The sequence below is a fragment of the Phallusia mammillata genome, chromosome 4 (assembly GCF_965637545.1).
Source record: "Phallusia mammillata chromosome 4, kaPhaMamm4.hap1.1, whole genome shotgun sequence".
NCBI classification, from domain to species: Eukaryota; Metazoa; Chordata; class Ascidiacea; order Phlebobranchia; family Ascidiidae; genus Phallusia; species Phallusia mammillata.
The window spans coordinates 7,625,902-7,646,248 of NC_137255.1; the positions used below are offsets into that span (position 1 = coordinate 7,625,902).

Consider the following 20,347-nt stretch of genomic DNA (forward strand, 5'->3'; position numbering starts at 1 on the left):
GGGTGGCCTGAACATCCTGTTGGGTCGCTTGTTTTAGTGACAATTAGAGCATCTACTTTTTGACGTCGCGGAGCGTTGTTTTTATTATTCCACGGGTTTTAAATTGTGGCCCAATAACAACTTCAACTTGTGGTGATCATGGTTAAAACTGTTTGTGACGTCATAAAGTGATGTGTTAGCTCACAGTTGAGCGTTGTCTGGCTAATATTGCTTCCATTCAGCTCCAAGTTCGGGCTAAATGGAAATGTTTGGTCGTAAAAAACAACAGTGTTTGCTCGTTATAAGGTTATTTATTTGCTAAACTGGCGTAGTAATTTTAAAAAACCGTTCCTATAATTAACAGACAAAATACAATTAAAATAGCATGGCCATGGGTCGCGAGAAACCACTAAACAAAATTTTGGTATGTATTTGGGTCGCGTTAAATAAAGGTTGGGAACCACTGGTCTAAGGCGCTGGTTTTAGGCACCAGTCATTTCGATGGCGTGGGTTCGAATCCCACCGCTGCCATTGATTTGCACCTGTCAAAACTCCATGTATAATTGTTTATCTGTCTCATGCAGATGGAAAATAAAATATTGTACCAAAAGTTTGCCTCGAGTGAGGATCGAACTCACGACCTTGAGATGATGAGACTCACGCGATGCCTACTGCGCCATCGAAGCTTGATGACCTCATGCAAATTTGCATCCTTGTAACTAAAATATATGTATTTCGACAAATAATGTGGGAATGCAGACAATGCCAATTTGTTTGGATACAAACTTGAGTTCATCAACAACATATGGTATGTGTTTATTTCTTAATCGGGGTAAATTTTGTCTAAACTTTGGTTGCAAACCCTCTACTACATCGTTATTTGCCATCTCTGTTGCATCAGATCACATTAAATTAGCAAAACACTGTTCTCGTGTGGTAGCGTGTCCGAGTGGTCAAAGTCGCTGGTTTAAGGCACCAGTCATTTCGATGGCGTGGGTTCGAATCCCACCGCTGCCATTTCTTTGCATCTGTCTAAACTCCATGTATATTTTTTTCTCTGTCTCATGCAGACGGAAAATAATATATTGTACCAAAAGTTTGCCTCGAGTGAGGATCGAACTCACGACCTTGAGATTATGAGACTCACGCGCTACCTACTGCGCCATCGAGGCTTGATGTACTCATGCAAATTTGCATCCTTGTAACTAAAATATATGTATTTCGAAAATAATGTGGGAATGCAGACAATGCCAATTTGTTTGGATACAAACTTGAGTTGATCAACAACATATGGTATGTGTTTATTTCTTAATCGGGGTCAATTTTGTCTAAACTTTGGTTGCAAACCCTCTGCTACATCGTTATTTGCCATCTCTGTTGCATCAGATCACATTAACTTAACAAACCATCATTCACATGTGGTAGCGTGGCCGAGTGGTCTAAGGCGCTGGTTTAAGGCACCAGTCATTTCGATGGCGTGGGTTCGAATCCCACCGCTGCCATTTCTTTGCACCTGTCTAAACTCCATGTATAATTTTTTCTTAGTGTCATGCAGTTGGAAAATAAAATATTGTACCAAAAGTTTGCCCCGAGTGAGGATCGAACTCACGACCTTGAGATTATGAGACTCACGCGCTGCCTACTGCGCCATCGAGGCTTGATGACCTCATGCAAATTTGCATCCTTGTAACTAAAATATATGTATTTCGACAAATAATGTGGGAATGCAGACAATGCCAATTTGTTTGGATACAAACTTGAGTTGATCAACAAACTATATGGTATGTGTTTATTTCGTAGTCGGGGTCAAATTTGTCTAAACTTTGGTTGCAAACCCTCTACCACATCGTTATTTGCCATCTCTGTTGCATCAGATCACATTAACTTAACAAACCATCATTCACATGTGGTAGCGTGGCCGACTGGTCTAATGCGTTGGTTTTAGGCACCAGTCATTTCGATGACGTGGGTTCGAATCCCACCGCTACCATTTCTTTGCACCTGTTAAAACTCCATGTATAATTTTTTCTCTGTCTCATGCAGACTGAAAATAAAATATTGTACCAAAAGTTTGCCCCGAGTGAGGATCGAACTCACGACCTTGAGATTATGAGACTCACGCGCTGCCTACTACGCCATCGAGGCTTGATGACCTCATGCAAACTTGCATCCTTGTAACTAAAATATATGTATTTCGAAAAATAATGTGCGAATGCAGACAATGCCAATTTGTTTGGATACAAACTTGAGTTCATCAACAAACTATATGGTATGTGTTTACTTCTTCGGGGTCAATTTTGTCTAAACTTTGGTTGCAAACTGTCTACCACATCCTTATTTGCCATCTCTGTTGCATCAGATCACATTAACTTAGCAAAACACTCTTCTCATGTGGTAGCGTGGCCGAGCGGTCTAAGGCAGTGTTTCCCAACCTATGGGTCGCGACCTAAAGTTGGGTCGCCTGAACATCCTATTTGTTCGCTTGTTTTAGTGACAATTAGAGCATCTACTTTTTGACGTCGCGGAGCGTTGTTTTTATTATTCCACGGGTTTTAAATTGTGGCCCAATAACAACTTCAACTTGTGGTGATAATGGTTAAAACTGTTTGTGACGTCATAAAGTGATGTGTTAGCTCACAGTTGAGCGTTGTCTGGCTAATATTGCTTCCATTCAGCTCCAAGTTCGGGCTAAATGGAAATGTTTGGTCGTAAAAAACAACAGTGTTTGCTCGTTATCCGGTTATTTATTTGCTAAACTGGCGTAGTAATTTTCAAAAAGCTTTCCTATAATCAACAGACAAAATACAAATAAAATAGCATGGCCATGGGTCGCGAGAAACCACTAAACAATATTTTGGTATGTATTTGGGTCGCGTTAAAAAAAGGTTGGGAACCACTGGTCTAAAGCGCTGGTTTTAGGCACCAGTCATTTCGATGGCGTGGGTTCGAATCCCACCGCTGCCATTTCTTTGCACCTGTCAAAACTCCATGTATAATTTTTTCTCTGCAGACGGAAAATAAAATATTGTACCAAAAGTTTGCGCCGAGTAAGGATCGAACTCACGACCTTGAGATTATGAGACTCACGCGCTGCCTACTGCGCCATCGAGGCTTGATGACCTCATGCAAATTTGCATCCTTGTAACTAAAATATATGTATTTCGGAAAATAATGTGGGAATGCAGACAATGCCAATTTGTTTGGATACAAATTTGAGTTGATCAACAAACTATATGGTATGTGTTTATTTCTTGATCGGGGTCAAATTTGTCTAAACTTTGGTTGCAAACCCTCTACCACATCGTTATTTGCCATCTCTGTTGCATCAGATCACATTAACTTAATAAACCATCATTCACATGTGGTAGCGTGGCCGAGTGGTCTAAGGCGCTGGTTTAAGGCACCAGTCATTTCGATGGCGTGGGTTCGAATCCCACCGCTGCCATTTCTTTGCACCTGTCAAATACTCCATGTAAAATTTTTTCTCTGTCTCATGCACTTGGAAAATAAAATATTGTACCAAAAGTTTGCCCCGAGTCAGGATCGAACTCACGACCTTGAGATTATGAGACTCACGCGCTGCCTAGTGCGCCATCGAAGCTTGATGACCTCATGCAAATTTGCATCCTTGTAACCAAAATATATGCATTTCGACAAATAATGTGCGAATGCAGACAATGCCCATTTGTTTGGATACAAACTTGAGTTGATCAACAACATATGGTATGCGTTTATTTCTTAATCGGGGTCAAATTTGTCTAAACGTTGGTTGCAAACTCTCTACTACATCGTTATTTGCCATCTCTGTTGCATCAGATCACATTAACTTAACAAACCATCGTTCACATATGGTAGCGTGACCGAGTGGTCTAAGTCGCTGGTTAAAGGCACCAGTCATTTCGATGGCGTGGGTTCGAATCCCACCGCTGCCATTTCTTTGCACCTGTCAAAACTACATGGATAATTTTTTCTCTTTGTCATGCAGTTGGAAAATAAAATATTGTATCAAAAGTTTGCCCCGAGTGAGGATCGAACTCACGACCTTGAGATTATGAGACTCACGCGCTGCCTACTGCGCCATCGAGGCTTGATGACCTCATGTAAATTTGCATCCTTGTAACTAAAATATATGTATTTCGACAAATAATGTGCGAATGCAGACAATGCCAATTGGTTTGGATACAAACTTGAGTTCATCAACAACATATGGTATGTGTATATTTCTTAATCGGGTCAAATTTGTTCTAAACTTTGGTTGCAAACTCTCTACTACATCGTTATTTGCCATCTCTGTTGCATCTGATCACATTAACTTAACAAACCATCATTCACATGTGGTAGCGTGGCCGAGTGGTCTAGGGCGCTGGTTAAAGGCACCAGTCATTTCGATGGCGTGGGTTCGAATCCCACCGCTGCCATTTCTTTGCACCTGTCAAAACTCCATGTATAATTTTTTCTCTTTGTCATGCAGTTGGAAAATAAAATATTGTATCAAAAGTTTGCCCCGAGTGAGGATCGAACTCACGACCTTGAGATTATGAGACTCACGCGCTGCCTACTGCGCCATCGAGGCTTGATGTACTCATGCAAATTTGCATCCTTGTAACTAAAATATATGTATTTCGACAAATAATGTGCGAATGCAGACAATGCCAATTTGTTTGGATACAAACTTGAGTTGATCAACAACATGTGGTATGTGTTTATTTCTTAATCGGGATCAAATTTGTCTAAACCTTGGTTGCAAACCCTCTACCACATCGTTATTTGCCATCTCTGTTGCATCAGATCACATTAACTTAGCAAAGCACTGTTCTCATGTGGTAGCCTGGCCGAGTGGTCTAAGTCGCTGGTTTTAGGCACCAGTCATTTCGATGGCGTGGGTTCGAATCCCACCGCTGCCATTTCTTTGCACCTGTCAAAACTCCATGCATATTTTTTTCTCTGTCTCATGCAGACGGAAAATAAAATATTGTACCAAAAGTTTGCCTCGAGTGAGGATCGAACTCACAACCTTGAGATTATGAGACTCACGCGCTGCCTACTGCGCCATCGAGGCTTGATGTACTCATGCAAATTTGCATCATTGTGACTAAAGTATGTGTATTTCGAAAAATAGTGTGGGAATGCAGACAATGCCAATTTGTTTGGATACAAACTTGAGTTCATCAACAACATATGGTATGTGTTTATTTCTTCTTCGGGGTCAATTTTGTCTAAACTTTGGTTGCAAACCCTCTACCACATCGTTATTTGCCATCTCTGTTGCATCAGATCACATTAACTTAGCAAACACTGTTCTCATGTGGTAGCGTGGCCGAGCGGTCTAAGGCAGTGTTTCCCAACCTATGGGTCGCGACCCAAAGTTGGGTCGCCTGAACATCCAATTGGGTCGCTTGTTTAAGTGACAATTAGAGCATCTACTTTTTGACGTCGCGGAGCGTTGTTTTTATTTTTCCACGGGTTTTAAATTGTGGCCCAATAACAACTTCAACTTGTGGTGATATTGGTTAAAACTGTTTGTGACGTCATAAAGTGATGTGTTAGCTCAGAGTTGAGCGTTGTCTGGCTAATATTGCTTCCATTCAGCTCCAAGTTCGGGCTAAATGGAAATGTTTGGTCGTAAAAAACAACAGTGTTTGCTCGTTATAAGGTTATTTATTTGCTAAACTGGCGTAGTAATTTTCAAAAAGCTTTCCTATAATTAACAGACAAAATACAATTAAAATAGCATGGCCATGGGTCGCGAGAAACCACTAAACAAAATTTTGGTATGTATTTGGGTCGCGTTAAAAAAAGGTTGGGAACCACTGGTCTAAGGCGCTGGTTTTAGGCACCAGTCATTTCGATGGCGTGGGTTCGAATCCCACCGCTGACATTTCTTTGCACCTGTCAAAACTCCATGTGTAATTTTTTCTCTGTTTCATGCAGATGGAAAATAAAATATTGTACCAAAAGTTTGCCTCGAGTGAGGATCGAACTCACGACCTTGAGATTATGAGACTCACGCGCTGCCTACTGCGCCATCGAGGCTTGATGACCTCATGCAAATTTGCATCCTTGTAACTAAAATATATGTATTTCGATAAATAATGTGGGAATGCAGACAATGCCAATTTGTTTGGATACAAATTTGAGTTGATCAACAAACCATATGGTATGTGTTTATTTCTTAATCGGGGTCAAATTTGTCTAAACTTTGGTTGCAAACTCTCTACTACATCGTTATTTGCCATCTCTGTTGCATCAGGTCACATTAACTTAACAAACCATCATTCACATATGGTAGCGTGACCGAGTGGTCTAAGTCGCTGGTTTAAGGCACCAGTCATTTCGATGGCGTGGGTTCGAATCCCACCGCTGCCAGTTCTTTGCACCTGTCAAATACTCCATGTATAATTTTTTCTCTGTCTCATGCACTTGGAAAATAAAATATTGTTCCAAAAGTTTGCCCCGAGTCAGGATCGAACTCACGACCTTGAGATTATGAGACTCACGCGCTGCCTACTGCGCCATCGAGGCTTGATGACCTCATGCAAATTTGCATCATTGTGACTAAAATATATGTATTTCGACAAATAATGTGCGAATGCAGACAATGCCAATTTGTTTGGATACAAACTTGAGTTGATCAACAACATGTGGTATGTGTTTATTTCTTAATCGGTGTCAAATTTGTCTAAACCTTGGTTGCAAACCCTCTACCACATCGTTATTTGCCATCTCTGTTGCATCAGATCACATTAACTTAGCAAAACATTGCTCTCTTGTGGTAGCGTGGCCGAGTGGTCTAAGGCGCTGGTTTTAGGCACCAGTCATTTCGATGGCGTGGGTTCGAATCCCACCGCTGCCATTTCTTTGCACCTGTCAAAAACTCCATGTATAATTTTTTCTCTGTCTCATGCAGACGGAAAATAAAATATTGTATCAAAAGTTTGCCCCGAGTGATATCGATCTCACGACCTTGAGATTATGAGACTCACGCGCTGCCTACTGCGCCATCGAGGCTTGATGACCTCATGAAAATTTGCATCCTTGTAACTAAAATATATGTATTTCGACAAATAATGTGCGAATGCAGACAATGCCAATTTGTTTGGATACAAACTTGAGTTCATCAACAACATATGGTATGTGTTTATTTCTTAATCGGGGTCAATTTTGTCTAAACTTTGGTTGCAAACCCTCTACCACATCGTTATTTGCCATCTCTGTTGCATCAGATCACATTAACTTAACAAACCATCATTCACATATGGTAGCGTGACCGAGTGGTCTAAGGCGCTGGTTTTAGGCACCAGTCATTTCGATGGCGTGGGTTCGAATCCCACCGCTGCCATATCTTTGCACCTGTCAAAACTCCATGGATAATTTTTTCTCTGTCTCATGCAGACGGAAAATAAAATATTGTATCAAAAGTTTGTTCCGAGTGAGGATCGAACTCACGACCTTGAGATTATGAGACTCACGCGCTGCCTACTGCGCCATCGAGGCTTGATGACCTCATGCAAATTTGCATCCTTGTAACTAAAATATATGTATTTCGATAAATAATGTGGGAATGCAGACAATGCCAATTTGTTTGGATACAAATTTGAGTTGATCAACAAACCATATGGTATGTGTTTATTTCTTAATCGGGGTCAAATTTGTCTAAACTTTGGTTGCAAACTCTCTACTACATCGTTATTTGCCATCTCTGTTGCATCAGGTCACATTAACTTAACAAACCATCATTCACATATGGTAGCGTGACCGAGTGGTCTAAGTCGCTGGTTTAAGGCACCAGTCATTTCGATGGCGTGGGTTCGAATCCCACCGCTGCCAGTTCTTTGCACCTGTCAAATACTCCATGTATAATTTTTTCTCTGTCTCATGCACTTGGAAAATAAAATATTGTTCCAAAAGTTTGCCCCGAGTCAGGATCGAACTCACGACCTTGAGATTATGAGACTCACGCGCTGCCTACTGCGCCATCGAGGCTTGATGACCTCATGCAAATTTGCATCATTGTGACTAAAATATATGTATTTCGACAAATAATGTGCGAATGCAGACAATGCCAATTTGTTTGGATACAAACTTGAGTTGATCAACAACATGTGGTATGTGTTTATTTCTTAATCGGTGTCAAATTTGTCTAAACCTTGGTTGCAAACCCTCTACCACATCGTTATTTGCCATCTCTGTTGCATCAGATCACATTAACTTAGCAAAACATTGCTCTCTTGTGGTAGCGTGGCCGAGTGGTCTAAGGCGCTGGTTTTAGGCACCAGTCATTTCGATGGCGTGGGTTCGAATCCCACCGCTGCCATTTCTTTGCACCTGTCAAAAACTCCATGTATAATTTTTTCTCTGTCTCATGCAGACGGAAAATAAAATATTGTATCAAAAGTTTGCCCCGAGTGATATCGATCTCACGACCTTGAGATTATGAGACTCACGCGCTGCCTACTGCGCCATCGAGGCTTGATGACCTCATGAAAATTTGCATCCTTGTAACTAAAATATATGTATTTCGACAAATAATGTGCGAATGCAGACAATGCCAATTTGTTTGGATACAAACTTGAGTTCATCAACAACATATGGTATGTGTTTATTTCTTAATCGGGGTCAATTTTGTCTAAACTTTGGTTGCAAACCCTCTACCACATCGTTATTTGCCATCTCTGTTGCATCAGATCACATTAACTTAACAAACCATCATTCACATATGGTAGCGTGACCGAGTGGTCTAAGGCGCTGGTTTTAGGCACCAGTCATTTCGATGGCGTGGGTTCGAATCCCACCGCTGCCATATCTTTGCACCTGTCAAAACTCCATGGATAATTTTTTCTCTGTCTCATGCAGACGGAAAATAAAATATTGTATCAAAAGTTTGTTCCGAGTGAGGATCGAACTCACGACCTTGAGATTATGAGACTCACGCGCTGCCTACTGCGCCATCGAGGCTTGATGACCTAATGTAAATTTGCATCCTTGTAACTAAAATATATGTATTTCGACAAATAATGTGCGAATGCAGACAATGCCAATTTGTTTGGATACAAACTTGAGTTGATCAACAACATGTGGTATGTGTTTATTTCTTAATCGGGATCAAATTTGTCTAAACCTTGGTTGCAAACCCTCTACTACATCGTTATTTGCCATCTCTGTTGCATCAGATCACATTAACTTAACAAACCATCATTCACATATGGTAGCGTGGCCGAGTGGTCTAAGGCGCTGGTTTTAGGCACCAGTCATTTCGATGGCGTGGGTTCGAATCCCACCGCTGCCATTTCTTTGCACCTGTCAAAACTCCATGCATATTTTTTTCTCTGTCTCATGCAGACGGAAAATAAAATATTGTACCAAAAGTTTGCCTCGAGTGAGGATCGAACTCACAACCTTGAGATTATGAGACTCACGCGCTGCCTACTGCGCCATCGAGGCTTGATGTACTCATGCAAATTTGCATCATTGTGACTAAAGTATATGTATTTCGAAAAATAATGTGGGAATGCAGACAATGCCAATTTGTTTGGATACAAACTTGAGTTCATCAACAACATATGGTATGTGTTTATTTCTTCTTCGGGGTCAATTTTGTCTAAACTTTGGTTGCAAACCCTCTACCACATCGTTATTTGCCATCTCTGTTGCATCAGATCACATTAACTTACCAAACACTGTTCTCATGTGGTAGCGTGGCCGAGCGGTCTAAGGCAGTGTTTCCCAACCTATGGGTCGCGACCCAAAGTTGGGTCGCCTGAACATCCAATTGGGTCGCTTGTTTAAGTGACAATTAGAGCATCTACTTTTTGACGTCGCGGAGCGTTGTTTTTATTTTTCCACGGGTTTTAAATTGTGGCCCAATAACAACTTCAACTTGTGGTGATAATGGTTAAAACTGTTTGTGACGTTATAAAGTGATGTGTTAGCTCACAGTTGAGCGTTGTCTGGCTAATATTGCTTCCATTCAGCTCCAAGTTCGGGCTAAATGGAAATGTTTGGTCGTAAAAAACAACAGTGTTTGCTCGTTATAAGGTTATTTATTTGCTAAACTGGCGTAGTAATTTTCAAAAAGCTTTCCTATAATTAACAGACAAAATACAATTAAAATAGCATGGCCATGGGTCGCGAGAAACCACTAAACAAAATTTTGGTATGTATTTGGGTCGCGTTAAAAAAAGGTTGGGAACCACTGGTCTAAGGCGCTGGTTTTAGGCACCAGTCATTTCGATGGCGTGGGTTCGAATCCCACCGCTGCCATTTCTTTGCACCTGTCAAAACTCCATGTGTAATTTTTTCTCTGTTTCATGCAGATGGAAAATAAAATATTGTACCAAAAGTTTGCCTCGAGTGAGGATCGAACTCACGACCTTGAGATTATGAGACTCACGCGGTGCCTACTGCGCCATCGAGGCTTGATGACCTCATGCAAATTTGCATCCTTGTAACTAAAATATATGTATTTCGATAAATAATGTGGGAATGCAGACAATGCCAATTTGTTTGGATACAAATTTGAGTTGATCAACAAACCATATGGTATGTGTATATTTCTTAATCGGGGTCAAATTTGTCTAAACTTTGGTTGCAAACCCTCTACCACATCGTTATTTGCCATCTCTGTTGCATCACATCACATTAACTTAACAAACCATCATTCACATGTGGTAGCGTGACCGAGTGGTCTAAGTCGCTGGTTTAAGGCACCAGTCATTTCGATGGCGTGGGTTCGAATCCCAACGCTGCCATTTCATTGCACCTGTCAAAACTCCATGTGTAATTTTTTCTCTGTGTCATGCAGTTGGCAAATAAAATATTGTACCAAAAGTTTGCCCCGAGTGAGGATCGAACTCACGACCTTGAGATTATGAGACTCTCGCGCTGCCTACTGCGCCATCGAAGCTTGATGACCTCATGAAAATTTGCATCCTTGTAACTAAAATATATGTATTTCGACAAATAATGTGCGAATGCAGACAATGCCAATTTGTTTGGATACAAACTTGAGTTGATCAACAACATATGGTATGTGTTTATTTCTTAATCGGGGTCAAATTTGTCTAAACTTTGGTTGCAAACTCTCTACTACATCGTTATTTGCCATCTCTGTTGCATCAGGTCACATTAACTTAACAAACCATCATTCACATATGGTAGCGTGACCGAGTGGTCTAAGTCGCTGGTTTTAGGCACCAGTCATTTCGATGGCGTGGGTTCGAATCCCACCGCTGCCATTTCTTTGCACCTGTCAAAACTTCATGGATAATTTTTTTCTCTGTATCATGCAGACGGAAAATAAAATATTGTTTCAAAAGTTTGCCTCGAGTCAGGATCGAACTCACGACCTTGAGATTATGAGACTCAAGGGCTGCCTACTGCGCCATCGAGGCTTGATGACCTCATGCAAATTTGCATCATTGTGACTAAAATATATGTATTTCGACAAATAATGTGCGAATGCAGACAATGCCAATTTGTTTGGATACAAACTTGAGTTGATCAACAACATGTGGTATGTGTTTATTTCTTAATCGGTGTCAAATTTGTCTAAACCTTGGTTGCAAACCCTCTACCACATCGTTATTTGCCATCTCTGTTGCATCAGATCACATTAACTTAGCAAAACATTGCTCTCTTGTGGTTGCGTGGCCGAGTGGTCTAAGGCGCTGGTTTTAGGCACCAGTCATTTCGATGGCGTGGGTTCGAATCCCACCGCTGCCATTTCTTTGCACCTGTCAAAACTCCATGCATAATTTTTTCTCTGTCTCATGCAGACGGAAAATAAAATATTGTACCAAAAGTTTGCCCCGAGTGATATCGATCTCACGACCTTGAGATTATGAGACTCACGCGCTGCCTACTGCGCCATCGAGGCTTGATGACCTCATGCAAATTTGCATCCTTGTAACTAAAATATATGTATTTCGACAAATAATGTGCGAATGCAGACAATGCCAATTTGTTTGGATACAAACTTGAGTTCATCAACAACATATGGTATGTGTTTATTTCTTAATCGGGGTCAATTTTGTCTAAACTTTGGTTGCAAACCCTCTACTACATCGTTATTTGCCATCTCTGTTGCATCAGATCACATTAACTTAGCAAAACACTGTTCTCATGTGGTAGCGTGGCCGAGTGGTCTAAGGCGATGGTTTTAGGCACCAGTCATTTCGATGGCGTGGGTTCGAATCCCACCGCTGCCAGTTCTTTGCACCTGTCAAATACTCCATGTATAATTTTTTCTCTGTCTCATGCACTTGGAAAATAAAATATTGTTCCAAAAGTTTGCCCCGAGTGAGGATCGAACTCACGACGTTGAGATTATGAGACTCACGCGCTGCCTACTGCGCCATCGAAGCTTGATGACCTCATGCAAATTTGCATCCCTGTAACTAAAATATATGTATTTCGACAAATAATGTGCGAATGCAGACAATGCCAATTTGTTTGGATACAAACTTGAGTTCATCAACAACATATGGTATGTGTTTATTTCTTAATCGGGGTCAAATTTGTCTAAACTTTGGTTGCAAACTCTCTACTACATCGTTATTTGCCATCTCTGTTGCATCAGATCACATTAATTTAACAAACCATCATTCACATATGGTAGCGCGACCGAGTGGTCTAAGGCGCTGGTTTTAGGCACCAGTCATTTCGATGGCGTGGGTTCGAATCCCACCGCTGCCATATCTTTGCACCTGTCAAAACTCCATGGATAATTTTTTCTCTGTCTCATGCAGACGGAAAATAAAATATTGTATCAAAAGTTTGTTCCGAGTGAGGATCGAACTCACGACCTTGAGATTATGAGACTCAGGCGCTGCCTACTGCGCCATCGAGGCTTGATGACCTAATGTAAATTTGCATCCTTGTAACTAAAATATATGTATTTCGACAAATAATGTGCGAATGCAGACAATGCCAATTTGTTTGGATACAAACTTGAGTTGATCAACAACATGTGGTATGTGTTTATTTCTTAATTGGGGTCAAATTTGTCTAAACCTTGGTTGCAAACCCTCTACCACATCGTTATTTGCCATCTCTGTTGCATCAGATCACATTAACTTAGCAAAACATTGCTCTCATGTGGTAGCGTGGCCGAGTGGTCTAAGGCGTTGGTTTTAGGCACCAGTCATTTCGATGGCGTGGGTTCGAATCCCACCGCTGCCATTTCTTTGCACCTGTCAAAAACTCCATGTATAATTTTTTCTCTGTCTCATGCAGACGGAAAATAAAATATTGTACCAAAAGTTTGCCCCGAGTGAGGATCGATCTCACGACCTTGAGATTATGAGACTCACGCGCTGCCTACTGCGCCATCGAAGCTTGATGACCTGATGCAAATTTGCATCCTTGTTACTAAAATATATGTATTTCGACAAATAATGTGCGAATGCAGACAATGCCAATTTGTTTGGATACAAACTTGAGTTCATCAACAACATATGGTATGTGTTTATTTCTTAATCGGGGTCAAATTTGTCTAAACTTTGGTTGCAAACCCTCTACTACATCGTTATTTGCCATCTCTGTTGCATCAGATCACATTAACTTAACAAACCATCATTCACATATGGTAGCGTGACCGAGTGGTCTAAGTCGCTGGTTTAAGGCACCAGTCATTTCGATTGCGTGGGTTCGAATCCCACCGCTTCCATTTCTTTGCACCTGTCAAAACTCCACGTACAATTTTTTCTCTGTTTCGTGCAGTTGGAAAATAAAATATTGTACCAAAAGTTTGCCCTGAGTGAGGATCGAACTCACGACCTTGAGATTATGAGACTCACGCGCTGCCTACTGCGCCATCGAGGCTTGATGACCTCATGTAAATTTGCATCCTTGTAACTAAAATATATGTATTTCGACAAATAATGTGCGAATGCAGACAATGCCAATTTGTTTGGATACAAACTTGAGTTGATCAACAACATGTGGTATGTGTTTATTTCTTAATCGGGGTCAAATTTGTCTAAACCTTGGTTGCAAACCCTCTACCACATCGTTATTTGCCATCTCTGTTGCATCAGATCACATTAACTTAGCAAAACTCTGTTCTCATGTGGTAGCGTGGCCGAGTGGTCTAAGGCCCTGGTTTTAGGCACCAGTCATTTCGATGGCGTGGGTTCGAATCCCACCGCTGCCATTTCTTTGCACCTGTCAAATACTCCATGTATAATTTTTTCTCTTTGTCATGCACTTGGAAAATAAAATATTGTACCAAAAGTTTGCCTCGAGTGAGGATCGAACTCACGACCTTGAGATTATGAGACTCACGCGCTGCCTACTGCGCCATCGAAGCTTGAAGACCTCATGCAAATTTGCATCCTTGTAAATAAAATATATGTATTTCGAAAAATAATGTGCGAATGCAGACAATGCCAATTTGTTTGGATACAAACTTGAGTTCATCAACAACATATGGTATGTGTTTATTTCTTAATCGGGGTCAAATTTGTCTAAACTTTGGTTGCAAACCTTCTACCACATCGTTATTTGCCATCTCTGTTGCATCAGATCACATTAACTTAGCAAAACACTCTTCTCATGTGGTAGCGTGGCCGAGTGGTCTAAGGCGCTGGTTTAAGGCAACAGTCATTTCGATGGCGTGGGTTCGAATCCCACCGCTGCCATTTCTTTGCACCTGTCAAATACTCCATGTATAATTTTTTCTCTGTGTCATGCAGACGGAAAATAAAATATTGTTCCAGAAGTTTGCCCCGAGTGAGGATCGAACTCACGACCTTGAGATTATGAGACTCACGCGCTGCCTACTGCGCCATCGAAGCTTGATGACCTCATGCAAATTTGCATCCTTGTAACTAAAATATATGTATTTCGACAAATAATGTGCGAATGCAGACAATGCCAATTTGTTTGGATACAAACTTGAGTTGATCAACAACATATGGTATGTGTTTATTTCTTAATAGGGGTCAAATTTGTCTAAACTTTGGTTGCAAACCCTCTACCACATCGTTATTTTCCATCTCTGTTGCATCAGATCACATTAACTTAGCAAAACACTGTTCTCATGTGGTAGCGTGGCCGAGTGGTCTAAGGCGCTGGTTTAAGGCACCAGTCATTTCGATGGCGTGGGTTCGAATCCCACCGCTGCCATTTCTTTGCATCTGTCAAAAACTCCATGTTTAATTTTTTCTCTGTGTCATGCAGACGGAAAATAAAATATTGTACCAAAAGTTTGCCCCGAGTGAGGATCGAACTCACGACCTTGAGGTTATGAGACTCACGCGCTGCCTACTGCGCCATCGAGGCTTGATGTACTCATGCAAATTTGCACACTTGTAACTAAAATATATGTATTTCGACAAATAATGTGGGATGGCAGACAATGCCAATTTGTTTGGATACAAACTTGAGTTGATCAACAACATATGGTATGTGTTTATTTCTTAATCGGGGTCAAATTTGTCTAAACTTTGGTTGCAAACCCTCTACCACATCGTTATTTGCCATCTCTGTTGCATCAGATCACATTAACTTAGCAAAACTCTGTTCTCATGTGGTAGCGTGGCCGAGTGGTCTAAGGCCCTGGTTTTAGGCACCAGTCATTTCGATGGCGTGGGTTCGAATCCCACCGCTGCCATTTCTTTGCACCTGTCAAATACTCCATGTATAATTTTTTCTCTTTGTCATGCACTTGGAAAATAAAATATTGTACCAAAAGTTTGCCTCGAGTGAGGATCGAACTCACGACCTTGAGATTATGAGACTCACGCGCTGCCTACTGCGCCATCGAAGCTTGAAGACCTCATGCAAATTTGCATCCTTGTAAATAAAATATATGTATTTCGAAAAATAATGTGCGAATGCAGACAATGCCAATTTGTTTGGATACAAACTTGAGTTCATCAACAACATATGGTATGTGTTTATTTCTTAATCGGGGTCAAATTTGTCTAAACTTTGGTTGCAAACCTTCTACCACATCGTTATTTGCCATCTCTGTTGCATCAGATCACATTAACTTAGCAAAACACTCTTCTCATGTGGTAGCGTGGCCGAGTGGTCTAAGGCGCTGGTTTAAGGCAACAGTCATTTCGATGGCGTGGGTTCGAATCCCACCGCTGCCATTTCTTTGCACCTGTCAAATACTCCATGTATAATTTTTTCTCTGTGTCATGCAGACGGAAAATAAAATATTGTTCCAGAAGTTTGCCCCGAGTGAGGATCGAACTCACGACCTTGAGATTATGAGACTCACGCGCTGCCTACTGCGCCATCGAAGCTTGATGACCTCATGCAAATTTGCATCCTTGTAACTAAAATATATGTATTTCGACAAATAATGTGCGAATGCAGACAATGCCAATTTGTTTGGATACAAACTTGAGTTGATCAACAACATATGGTATGTGTTTATTTCTTAATAGGGGTCAAATTTGTCTAAACTTTGGTTGCAAACCCTCTACCACATCGTTATTTTCCATCTCTGTTGCATCAGATCACATTAACTTAGCAAAACACTGTTCTCATGTGGTAGCGTGGCCGAGTGGTCTAAGGCGCTGGTTTAAGGCACCAGTCATTTCGATGGCGTGGGTTCGAATCCCACCGCTGCCATTTCTTTGCATCTGTCAAAAACTCCATGTTTAATTTTTTCTCTGTCTCATGCAGACGGAAAATAAAATATTGTACCAAAAGTTTGCCCCGAGTGAGGATCGATCTCACGACCTTGAGATTATGAGACTCACGCGCTGCCTACTGCGCCATCGAGGCTTGATGTACTCAAGCAAATTTGCATCCTTGTAATTAAAATATGTGTATTTCGACAACTAATGTGGGAATGCAGACAATGCCAATTTGTTTGGATACAAACTTGAGTTGATCAACAACATGTGGTATGTGTTTATTTCTTAATCGGGGTCAAATTTGTCTAAACCTTGGTTGCAAACCCTCTACCACATCGTTATTTTCCATCTCTGTTGCATCAGATCACATTAACTTAGCAAAACTTTGTTCTCATGTGCTAGCGTGGCCGAGTGGTCTCAGGCCCCGGTTTTAGGCACCAGTCATTTCGATGGCGTGGGTTCGAATCCCACCGCTTCTATTTCTTTGTACCTGTCAAAACTCCATGTATGATTTTTTCTCTGTGTCATGCAGTTGGCAAATAAAATATTGTACCAAAAGTTTGCCCCGAGTGAGGTTAGAACTCACGACCTTGAGATTTTGAGACTCACGCGCTGCCTACTGCGCCATCGAGGCTTGATGTACTCATGCAAATTTGCATCCTTGTAACTAAAATATATGTATTTCGACAAATAATGTGGGAATGCAGACAATGCCAATTTGTTTGGACACAAACTTGAGTTCATCAACAACATATGGTATGTGTTTATTTCTTAATCGGGGTCAAATTTGTCCAAACAATGGTTGCATACTCTCTACCACATCGTTATTTGCCATCTCTGTTGCATCAGATCACATTAACTTAACAAACCATCATTCTCATGTGGTAGCGTGGCCGAGTGGTCTAAGGCGCTGGTTTTAGGCACCAGTCATTTCGATGGCGTGGGTTCGAACCCCACCGCTGCCATTTCTTTGCACCTGTCAAAACTCCATGCATAATTTTTTCTCTGTCTCATGCAGACGGAAAATAAAATATTGTACCAAAAGTTTGCCCCGAGTGATATCGATCTCACGACCTTGAGATTATGAGACTCACGCGCTGCCTACTGCGCCATCGAGGCTTGATGACCTCATGCAAATTTGCATCCTTGTAACTAAAATATATGTATTTCGACAAATAATGTGCGAATGCAGACAATGCCAATTTGTTTGGATACAAACTTGAGTTCATCAACAACATATGGTATGTGTTTATTTCTTAATCGGGGTCAAATTTGTCTAAACTTTGGTTGCAAACCCTCTACTACATCGTTATTTGCCATCTCTGTTGCATCAGATCACATTAACTTAGCAAAACACTGTTCTCATGTGGTAGCGTGGCCGAGTGGTCTAAGGCGCTGGTTTTAGGCACCAGTCATTTCGATGGCGTGGGTTCGAATCCCACCGCTGCCAGTTCTTTGCACCTGTCAAATACTCCATGTATAATTTTTTCTCTGTCTCATGCACTTGGAAAATAAAATATTGTTCCAAAAGTTTGCCCCGAGTGAGGATCGAACTCACGACCTTGAGATTATGAGACTCACGCGCTGCCTACTGCGCCATCGAAGCTTGATGACCTCATGCAAATTTGCATCCCTGTAACTAAAATATATGTATTTCGACAAATAATGTGCGAATGCAGACAATGCCAATTTGTTTGGATACAAACTTGAGTTCATCAACAACATATGGTATGTGTTTATTTCTTAATCGGGGTCAAATTTGTCTAAACTTTGGTTGCAAACTCTCTACTACATCGTTATTTGCCATCTCTGTTGCATCAGATCACATTAATTTAACAAACCATCATTCACATATGGTAGCGTGACCGAGTGGTCTAAGGCGCTGGTTTTAGGCACCAGTCATTTCGATGGCGTGGGTTCGAATCCCACCGCTGCCATATCTTTGCACCTGTCAAAACTCCATGGATAATTTTTTCTCTGTCTCATGCAGACGGAAAATAAAATATTGTATCAAAAGTTTGTTCCGAGTGAGGATCGAACTCACGACCTTGAGATTATGAGACTCACGCGCTGCCTACTGCGCCATCGAGGCTTGATGACCTAATGTAAATTTGCATCCTTGTAACTAAAATATATGTATTTCGACAAATAATGTGCGAATGCAGACAATGCCAATTTGTTTGGATACAAACTTGAGTTGATCAACAACATGTGGTATGTGTTTATTTCTTAATTGGGGTCAAATTTGTCTAAACCTTGGTTGCAAACCCTCTACCACATCGTTATTTGCCATCTCTGTTGCATCAGATCACATTAACTTAGCAAAACATTGCTCTCATGTGGTAGCGTGGCCGAGTGGTCTAAGGCGCTGGTTTAAGGCACCAGTCATTTCGATGGCGTGGGTTCGAATCCCACCGCTGCCATTTCTTTGCATCTGTCAAAAACTCCATGTATAATTTTTTCTCTGTCTCATGCAGACGGAAAATAAAATATTGTACCAAAAGTTTGCCCCGAGTGAGGATCGATCTCACGACCTTGAGATTATGAGACTCACGCGCTGCCTACTGCGCCATCGAGGCTTGATGTACTCAAGCAAATTTGCATCCTTGTAACTAAAATATGTGTATTTCGACAAATAATGTGGGAATGCAGACAATGCCAATTTGTTTGGATACAAACTTGAGTTGATCAACAACATGTGGTATGTGTTTATTTCTTAATCGGGGTCAAATTTGTCTAAACCTTGGTTGCAAACCCTCTACCACATCGTTATTTGCCATCTCTGTTGCATCAGATCACATTAACTTAGCAAAACTTTGTTCTCATGTGGTAGCGTGGCCGAGTGGTCTCAGGCCCCGGTTTTAGGCACCAGTCATTTCGATGGCGTGGGTTCGAATCCCACAGCTTCTATTTCTTTGTACCTGTCAAAACTCCATGTATGATTTTTTCTCTGTGTCATGCAGTTGGCAAATAAAATATTGTACCAAAAGTTTGCCCCGAGTGAGGTTAGAACTCACGACCTTGAGATTTTGAGACTCACGCGCTGCCTACTGCGCCATCGAGGCTTGATGTACTCATGCAAATTTGCATCCTTGTAACTAAAATATATGTATTTCGACAAATAATGTGGGAATGCAGACAATGCCAATTTGTTTGGACACAAACTTGAGTTCATCAACAACATATGGTATGTGTTTATTTCTTAATCGGGGTCAAATTTGTCCAAACATTGGTTGCATACTCTCTACCACATCGTTATTTGCCATCTCTGTTGCATCAGATCACATTAACTTAACAAACCATCATTCTCATGTGGTAGCGTGGCCGAGTGGTCTAAGGCGCTGGTTTTAGGCACCAGTCATTTCGATGGCGTGGGTTCGAACCCCACCGCTGCCATTTCTTTGCACCTGTCAAAACTCCATGCATAATTTTTTCTCTGTGTCATGCAGACGGAAAATAAAATATTGTACCAAAAGTTTGCCCCGAGTGATATCGATCTCACGACCTTGAGATTATGAGACTCACGCGCTGCCTACTGCGCCATCGAGGCTTGATGACCTCATGCAAATTTGCATCCTTGTAACTAAAATATATGTATTTCGACAAATAATGTGCGAATGCAGACAATGCCAATTTGTTTGGATACAAACTTGAGTTCATCAACAACATATGGTATGTGTTTATTTCTTAATCGGGGTCAAATTTGTCTAAACTTTGGTTGCAAACCCTCTACTACATCGTTATTTGCCATCTCTGTTGCATCAGATCACATT

At 41.2% G+C, this 20,347-nt stretch overlaps 33 non-coding genes across 33 annotated transcripts; 21 read left to right on the plus strand and 12 right to left on the minus strand.

The window, feature by feature from the left end:
* Window positions 1-1,078: 1,078 nt before the first annotated feature.
* Trnam-cau (transfer RNA methionine (anticodon CAU)) lies at window positions 1,079-1,151 on the minus strand. The gene has a single exon. It is a non-coding gene; the product is annotated as a tRNA-Met (tRNA).
* Window positions 1,152-1,399: 248 nt separating this feature from the next.
* On the plus strand, window positions 1,400-1,481 carry Trnal-aag (transfer RNA leucine (anticodon AAG)). Its single transcript has one exon. It is a non-coding gene; the product is annotated as a tRNA-Leu (tRNA).
* An 82-nt stretch (window positions 1,482-1,563) lies between these two features.
* Window positions 1,564-1,636, minus strand: Trnam-cau (transfer RNA methionine (anticodon CAU)). Its single transcript has one exon. It is a non-coding gene; the product is annotated as a tRNA-Met (tRNA).
* Window positions 1,637-2,051: 415 nt separating this feature from the next.
* Window positions 2,052-2,124, minus strand: Trnam-cau (transfer RNA methionine (anticodon CAU)). The gene has a single exon. It is a non-coding gene; the product is annotated as a tRNA-Met (tRNA).
* A 1,218-nt stretch (window positions 2,125-3,342) lies between these two features.
* On the plus strand, window positions 3,343-3,424 carry Trnal-aag (transfer RNA leucine (anticodon AAG)). Its single transcript has one exon. It is a non-coding gene; the product is annotated as a tRNA-Leu (tRNA).
* A 569-nt stretch (window positions 3,425-3,993) lies between these two features.
* Window positions 3,994-4,066, minus strand: Trnam-cau (transfer RNA methionine (anticodon CAU)). The gene has a single exon. It is a non-coding gene; the product is annotated as a tRNA-Met (tRNA).
* A 413-nt stretch (window positions 4,067-4,479) lies between these two features.
* On the minus strand, window positions 4,480-4,552 carry Trnam-cau (transfer RNA methionine (anticodon CAU)). The gene has a single exon. It is a non-coding gene; the product is annotated as a tRNA-Met (tRNA).
* Window positions 4,553-4,965: 413 nt separating this feature from the next.
* On the minus strand, window positions 4,966-5,038 carry Trnam-cau (transfer RNA methionine (anticodon CAU)). Its single transcript has one exon. It is a non-coding gene; the product is annotated as a tRNA-Met (tRNA).
* Window positions 5,039-5,939: 901 nt separating this feature from the next.
* Window positions 5,940-6,012, minus strand: Trnam-cau (transfer RNA methionine (anticodon CAU)). The gene has a single exon. It is a non-coding gene; the product is annotated as a tRNA-Met (tRNA).
* Window positions 6,013-6,750: 738 nt separating this feature from the next.
* Window positions 6,751-6,832, plus strand: Trnal-uag (transfer RNA leucine (anticodon UAG)). The gene has a single exon. It is a non-coding gene; the product is annotated as a tRNA-Leu (tRNA).
* A 404-nt stretch (window positions 6,833-7,236) lies between these two features.
* Trnal-uag (transfer RNA leucine (anticodon UAG)) lies at window positions 7,237-7,318 on the plus strand. The gene has a single exon. It is a non-coding gene; the product is annotated as a tRNA-Leu (tRNA).
* An 893-nt stretch (window positions 7,319-8,211) lies between these two features.
* Window positions 8,212-8,293, plus strand: Trnal-uag (transfer RNA leucine (anticodon UAG)). The gene has a single exon. It is a non-coding gene; the product is annotated as a tRNA-Leu (tRNA).
* A 404-nt stretch (window positions 8,294-8,697) lies between these two features.
* Trnal-uag (transfer RNA leucine (anticodon UAG)) lies at window positions 8,698-8,779 on the plus strand. The gene has a single exon. It is a non-coding gene; the product is annotated as a tRNA-Leu (tRNA).
* Window positions 8,780-9,183: 404 nt separating this feature from the next.
* On the plus strand, window positions 9,184-9,265 carry Trnal-uag (transfer RNA leucine (anticodon UAG)). The gene has a single exon. It is a non-coding gene; the product is annotated as a tRNA-Leu (tRNA).
* An 82-nt stretch (window positions 9,266-9,347) lies between these two features.
* On the minus strand, window positions 9,348-9,420 carry Trnam-cau (transfer RNA methionine (anticodon CAU)). The gene has a single exon. It is a non-coding gene; the product is annotated as a tRNA-Met (tRNA).
* Window positions 9,421-11,618: 2,198 nt separating this feature from the next.
* Window positions 11,619-11,700, plus strand: Trnal-uag (transfer RNA leucine (anticodon UAG)). The gene has a single exon. It is a non-coding gene; the product is annotated as a tRNA-Leu (tRNA).
* A 403-nt stretch (window positions 11,701-12,103) lies between these two features.
* On the plus strand, window positions 12,104-12,185 carry Trnal-uag (transfer RNA leucine (anticodon UAG)). Its single transcript has one exon. It is a non-coding gene; the product is annotated as a tRNA-Leu (tRNA).
* Window positions 12,186-13,076: 891 nt separating this feature from the next.
* Window positions 13,077-13,158, plus strand: Trnal-uag (transfer RNA leucine (anticodon UAG)). The gene has a single exon. It is a non-coding gene; the product is annotated as a tRNA-Leu (tRNA).
* An 891-nt stretch (window positions 13,159-14,049) lies between these two features.
* On the plus strand, window positions 14,050-14,131 carry Trnal-uag (transfer RNA leucine (anticodon UAG)). The gene has a single exon. It is a non-coding gene; the product is annotated as a tRNA-Leu (tRNA).
* Window positions 14,132-14,214: 83 nt separating this feature from the next.
* Window positions 14,215-14,287, minus strand: Trnam-cau (transfer RNA methionine (anticodon CAU)). The gene has a single exon. It is a non-coding gene; the product is annotated as a tRNA-Met (tRNA).
* Window positions 14,288-14,536: 249 nt separating this feature from the next.
* Window positions 14,537-14,618, plus strand: Trnal-aag (transfer RNA leucine (anticodon AAG)). The gene has a single exon. It is a non-coding gene; the product is annotated as a tRNA-Leu (tRNA).
* A 405-nt stretch (window positions 14,619-15,023) lies between these two features.
* On the plus strand, window positions 15,024-15,105 carry Trnal-aag (transfer RNA leucine (anticodon AAG)). The gene has a single exon. It is a non-coding gene; the product is annotated as a tRNA-Leu (tRNA).
* Window positions 15,106-15,510: 405 nt separating this feature from the next.
* On the plus strand, window positions 15,511-15,592 carry Trnal-uag (transfer RNA leucine (anticodon UAG)). Its single transcript has one exon. It is a non-coding gene; the product is annotated as a tRNA-Leu (tRNA).
* Window positions 15,593-15,675: 83 nt separating this feature from the next.
* Trnam-cau (transfer RNA methionine (anticodon CAU)) lies at window positions 15,676-15,748 on the minus strand. The gene has a single exon. It is a non-coding gene; the product is annotated as a tRNA-Met (tRNA).
* Window positions 15,749-15,997: 249 nt separating this feature from the next.
* Window positions 15,998-16,079, plus strand: Trnal-aag (transfer RNA leucine (anticodon AAG)). The gene has a single exon. It is a non-coding gene; the product is annotated as a tRNA-Leu (tRNA).
* Window positions 16,080-16,484: 405 nt separating this feature from the next.
* On the plus strand, window positions 16,485-16,566 carry Trnal-aag (transfer RNA leucine (anticodon AAG)). The gene has a single exon. It is a non-coding gene; the product is annotated as a tRNA-Leu (tRNA).
* Window positions 16,567-17,135: 569 nt separating this feature from the next.
* Window positions 17,136-17,208, minus strand: Trnal-caa (transfer RNA leucine (anticodon CAA)). The gene has a single exon. It is a non-coding gene; the product is annotated as a tRNA-Leu (tRNA).
* A 249-nt stretch (window positions 17,209-17,457) lies between these two features.
* Window positions 17,458-17,539, plus strand: Trnal-uag (transfer RNA leucine (anticodon UAG)). The gene has a single exon. It is a non-coding gene; the product is annotated as a tRNA-Leu (tRNA).
* Window positions 17,540-17,942: 403 nt separating this feature from the next.
* Window positions 17,943-18,024, plus strand: Trnal-uag (transfer RNA leucine (anticodon UAG)). The gene has a single exon. It is a non-coding gene; the product is annotated as a tRNA-Leu (tRNA).
* Window positions 18,025-18,429: 405 nt separating this feature from the next.
* Trnal-uag (transfer RNA leucine (anticodon UAG)) lies at window positions 18,430-18,511 on the plus strand. Its single transcript has one exon. It is a non-coding gene; the product is annotated as a tRNA-Leu (tRNA).
* A 404-nt stretch (window positions 18,512-18,915) lies between these two features.
* Window positions 18,916-18,997, plus strand: Trnal-aag (transfer RNA leucine (anticodon AAG)). Its single transcript has one exon. It is a non-coding gene; the product is annotated as a tRNA-Leu (tRNA).
* Window positions 18,998-19,566: 569 nt separating this feature from the next.
* On the minus strand, window positions 19,567-19,639 carry Trnal-caa (transfer RNA leucine (anticodon CAA)). The gene has a single exon. It is a non-coding gene; the product is annotated as a tRNA-Leu (tRNA).
* A 249-nt stretch (window positions 19,640-19,888) lies between these two features.
* Window positions 19,889-19,970, plus strand: Trnal-uag (transfer RNA leucine (anticodon UAG)). The gene has a single exon. It is a non-coding gene; the product is annotated as a tRNA-Leu (tRNA).
* The last annotated feature ends 377 nt before the right edge of the window (window positions 19,971-20,347 follow it).